Source organism: Hemiscyllium ocellatum, unplaced genomic scaffold, assembly GCF_020745735.1.
Source record: "Hemiscyllium ocellatum isolate sHemOce1 unplaced genomic scaffold, sHemOce1.pat.X.cur. scaffold_2127_pat_ctg1, whole genome shotgun sequence".
NCBI lineage: Eukaryota > Metazoa > Chordata > Chondrichthyes > Orectolobiformes > Hemiscylliidae > Hemiscyllium > Hemiscyllium ocellatum.
The window spans coordinates 78,884-83,974 of record NW_026867977.1 but is presented as its reverse complement, the minus strand read 5'-3'; the positions used below and the strand labels follow the sequence as shown (position 1 = coordinate 83,974).

Below are 5,091 nucleotides of genomic sequence, written 5' to 3'. Positions count from 1 at the left end.
GCTATCACCTGATTGCTGCAGAATTTAACTGAGTTTCCATCGACAGTGCCCATCTCTGGAAGTGTCAAGGGTTTGATGCAATTTTGTTCTTCCAATACTGCTGCTGCATCGTTCTGGAGCGAGAACATAGAACAATACAGCACAGTTCAGACCCTTCAGCCCTCGCTGTTGTACCAGCCTTTTATCCAACTTGAAGATGAGAAGAGCCTGCACACCCCTCAATTTACTGCCGTCCATGTGCTTGTTCAGCAGTCGCTTAAATGTCCTTAAATGTATCTGACTCTCATTCCAACCCTGGAAGTGCATTCCATGCACTCATCATTCTGAGTAAAAAACCTACCTCTGACATCTCCCCTAAACCTTCTTCCAATTACCTTAAAATTATGCCCTGTCATGACAGACATTTCTGACCTGGGGAAAAAGTCTCTAGCTATTCATTCTATCTATGCCTCTCAACATCTTGTATACCTCTATAAAGTCACCTCTCATCCTTCTTTGTTCCAATGAGAAAGGCCCTAGCTCCCTCAACCTAAGACATACCCTCCATTCCAGGCAGCATCGAGGTAAATCTCCTCTGTACCCTCTCTCAGCTTACACATCTTCCTGTTGTGGTTCTGTTCGCCGAGCTGGGAATGGGTGTTGCAGACGTTTCGTCCCCTGTCTCGGTGACATCCTCAGTGCTTGGGAGCCTCCTGTGAAGCGCTTCTGTGATGTTTCCTCTGGAAATTTTCCCTACACATCTTCCCTAAAATTAGGTGACTAAAAGTGAACACAATATTCCAAGTGTGATCTAACCAGTACTCCATACAGCTGCAACATAACCTTGCAGCTCTTAAGCTCAATCTCCCTGCTAATGAAAGCCAACATACTGTACACCTCTGTAACAACCTTATCAACCTGGGTGGCAACTTTGAGCGATCTATGGACTTGGACTCCAAGATCCCTCTGTTCCACCACACTGTCAAGAATCCTGCCTTTAACCCCATAGGTTGAACAAACAAAGGAGTTTGGTGAAATGAGAATCATTAGATAAATGCTATTGAGCGAACTGATAGTGCTATGGGCTGGCAAATCTCTGGGTACAGGTGGACTTCATCATAGAATTTTAAAAGGTGGCTAATGAGTTCATATTTGCATTAATGTTAATCTTCCAAGATTTATTAGATCAGGCAAATTTTCCTCAGACTGGAGAGTAACATATTTAATACTTCTGTTCTAGAAGGGAAAGATACATCATGGAAAATGAATCCCTTGAGTCAATGGCAATTAAACGTTTGTTTTTGAATCAATTAAGGAGATTATAACCACCATGTCAAAAAACTCGTGGTAATTGAAAAGAATCAGCATGCTAATATGAAAACAAAATGCTGTTTCACCAATTTATTCATAGAATTCCGAGAGTGCGGAAAGAGACCATTTGGCCGATCAAGTCCTGCACCAACCCTCAAGTGCATCCCACCCAGATCCAGACTGCCACCCTACTCCAGTAACCCTGCATTTAGCATGGCTAACTCACCTAGCTTGTACATCCAAGGACATTACACAATCCAGCATGGCTAATCCACCCAACCTACACATCTTTGGACTGTGGAGCCCCCAGTGGAAACTCACAAAGACATAGACACAACATACAAACTCCAAACAGATAGTCGACTCAAGGCTGAAATCAAACAGGTGTCTCTGGCCGTGAGAGGGAGCCACTGTGCTACCATGCCGTCCTAAAGGAATTTTGAAAGAGTATGGAAATTGAAGCCTGTGGATATACTGAACTTGAATATCCTAAAGGTGTTTGACATGTTTTCACGAAAAGCAAATTGCACAGAGGAGCTCATGGTGTAAAGTATAGTTATAGAACATCAACTGACTGGCAGAAAACAGGATATGCAAAAATGGTTCTTTTGTCAAATTGGTTGTATATTTGAAAGTATGGTGGGGTTCCAACAGGCATCTCTGCTGGCTCCTCAACTTTCTACAATTATATAGATGACTTACAGGAGGGGATCAAAGGTATGTGGTTACATTTGCAGGAAACACAAAAATAGATTGAGAAGTACATTGTGGGGATGACATATCAAGGATGCAGATTGTTAGATTGGTTAAATAAATAAGCAAAACTCTTGCAAGTGGTGTACAATATGGTAAAATGCAATTTATTACCTATTTGGAGAACAACCGCATAATTCTGAGATGCAGAGGGATCCAGGGGCCTTGCAAAGTCACAAGTTAGAATGCAAGCACAGCAAGTGATTAGAAAGGCCAATGACATAAATGTAAGGAGATTATGCCTCAGTTACAGAGCACTGGTGGGACTACATCTTGAACACGGTGCTCAGTTTTGATATCCTTACCTAAGGAAGAATGAAAATGCCTTAAAGGCAATTCACAGAAGGTAAACTGGATTGACACCCACAATGAACAGACTGTTTTATGGGAAATCATTAGTCAGGCAGGTCTGACTTTCAACCAGAGTTTGGAATAGCAAGGGGTGATTTGATTGAAGTTTCTATGAGCCTGAATGGTCTTCAAAAGATGGATGTTGAAGGATGTTTACTTACTGTTGTGAACGAACAATTAGATCACCCATTTATAGAGTCATAGAGATGTACAACATAGAAACAGATCCTTCGGTCCAACCCGCCATGCTGACCAGATAACCCAACCCAATCTAGTCCCACCAGCCAGCACTCGGCCCATATCCCTCCAAACCATTCCTATTCATATACCCATCCAAATGCTGGGGGATTGAACATTACCAAGAATGACTATTGCAGTGGTCAGAGCTTGAACAGTTCATTTACAGAACAAGTCTAAACGGTCTTTACCCTGTAAAGGTGTTGTGTGCCAGTTTGATACCAGTTGTGCTGTGGGCTACCCTGGTAAGCCTTGCCCTATCCAAATAGGTCACACTGCAAAAGAGAAGATAGGGAAATGTTATCTTTCGGTTACAATTTGTTTCTTCAAAGTCACAATAGAATATTTGGCAGGGATGAAGTGGTCTGTTATGTGCTGACTTCAGCAAAAGACTTTTTGACCCCTAATGGCACCAATGTCTTCCCAATTATGGGATGGGTGGAACTGTTCTGGGACAATAACCGCATCTCTTACTGAAAGACCCATCTATTGAACAGCCTCAAGGAAGTCACAAAGATAGGCAGGCCTCTTATTTGCAAGGTCCCTCCCTTACCTACACTAAACTTGGTTATTATTTTGAATAAAGTAAGTACTCCTCGTGCTGTAACTGTAGGAACATAGTCTCCCCTGAGTTTTGCACAGAATGGAAGCATCCAAAAGCTCTACAAAACAGGAATATCACACTTTGGGATATGCAGCTCTCAGTGACTTTTTTTTGTAGAAGGATTTTCAGGAGTTATTAGCCATCAAAACCGTATTGATATTATTTGTGGTCTCACCCTTTTGGGTAATGAGACAACTGCTGCTTTATTGAGATCAGGATTTAAAATTTGAATTTAGGCTGTTGTTAGGAGCAACAGGTGTATGTAGGTTTTTATTAACCACAAAATGGCATTTCAATTTTAAATAATATTTTAAAATAATATAACAAAATGGCTTCAGGTTATGATTTGACATTGAACTTGAATTGCTGCTTTGCTGAGTTGGTTGGATTTAGAAATAAAGAGAACAATGGAGTTTGCATAATGTGAATCATAAGTAATTTGGTATTCGAACTAATCTTGAACTAGCAAGCATGGGATGATTTTGCACGTAAAACAATCTGTTTCCCAGGAAATATCATTGGACTAACCTGCTGTCAATCATGTCACCTTATTACATTTTATTGGTCTTTTCTTGTCATTAAGGCTGTGCTGTCTCAAAAATAAATAATGAGTAATTTTCAAAAGGAATTGTGTAATTTTGCCACGGAACATAAAGTTTTTAACCTGTGTTGCTGGACAAATCTGTGCTAGGCTGCCTTATTTCATTCAGCTCCCAGTGATTCTTTTGACCGATCTCGGGGGTCCAGACCTTCACCCTAACCTGCAGAACCCCGAACACTATGGATACACTTACCTCGGCCAGTCCACTCTAACCTGCACATCTCTGGACACTGGGGGGTAAATTAGCATGGTCAACATACACTAACCAGACCATCCTTGGGCATTAATCAGTAATTTAGCATGGCTGAGCCCCCCTAACCTGCACATCACTACACTGTGTGGGGAATGAAGCTCGGCCAAGGCCGGGGCTGCCACGAGGTTGGAATTCTCTCCCGGAAATGACAGTTGATGGTGCCCTCACCAAGATGGCCGCCCGCGCTCCCCGCCCCAAGACAGCGCCTGACCCTCACAAAGATGGCGGCTGGTTGCCAGGCAACCCGAGAGCTCCTTCCCCGGTGAAGTAAACACTGGGCCTGTGGGGCTTTTATTCGCGGCCTGCGGCCTCCCCCTAGGAGTTTATAAACTCCCCAGTCTCCCTCCTCCCGCGGTTCCCAATCCTACCCTGTCTCACTGTCTCCTCTCCCGGGGGCAGGAGCCAGGTCTTGGCGCTCGGACCTGGCGACCTCCCCGGGATGTTTCTGAAACCTGGTCCTGTTCTGAAGAAGGATCCCCGGACCCGAAACACGTCCTCACATTTCTCTCAACACGAGCTGCCGGACCTGCTCAGCTTTTCCAGCGGTTTCTGTTCTTGTTCCTTCAGCCGCCGGCGCCATTCCTCTCCCACACTCAGTAACACTGGCTTTGTCCGGCCGCGGGACCTACACTGCACATGCGCCAACACGCAGGGGGCGGGGTCCAGACAACGTCGTCACCAACTGAGGGGGCGTGGTTGGGGGAGCCCTCCAAACAATCGGAGACAATGGGGGCGGGGCGATCGTTTTTCCGGCCCCCAGCCGCCAGAAAGGTGTTATTTAAAAAAGTTTCAAAGTAGTTTTTTAATAACTTTTCAGCCAGTTGTGAAATGTTATTCTAGACCTCTGGAAGGGTCAAACATTAGGAAAGTTTCAAACATAAACAAAGGGATAGTAAAAACGATAAATAAAAATAGGTAAGTTAACTTACAAAAGAAACCTCGCACTAAATATCAAAAAGGACAGCAAAAGCTTCTGTTGGTATGTTAATGGGAACAGAGTCG

The 5,091-nt window shown here is 43.8% G+C and overlaps 1 long non-coding RNA gene across 1 annotated transcript; it reads right to left on the bottom strand.

Annotated features, from left to right (window-relative positions):
- Window positions 1-1,992: 1,992 nt before the first annotated feature.
- On the bottom strand, window positions 1,993-4,705 carry LOC132811154 (uncharacterized). The gene is made up of 3 exons (XR_009643224.1): window positions 4,590-4,705; window positions 2,823-2,906; window positions 1,993-2,348 (listed from the first exon to the last, which is right to left on the bottom strand). It is a non-coding gene; the product is annotated as an uncharacterized LOC132811154 (long non-coding RNA).
- Between the last annotated feature and the right edge of the window lie 386 nt (window positions 4,706-5,091).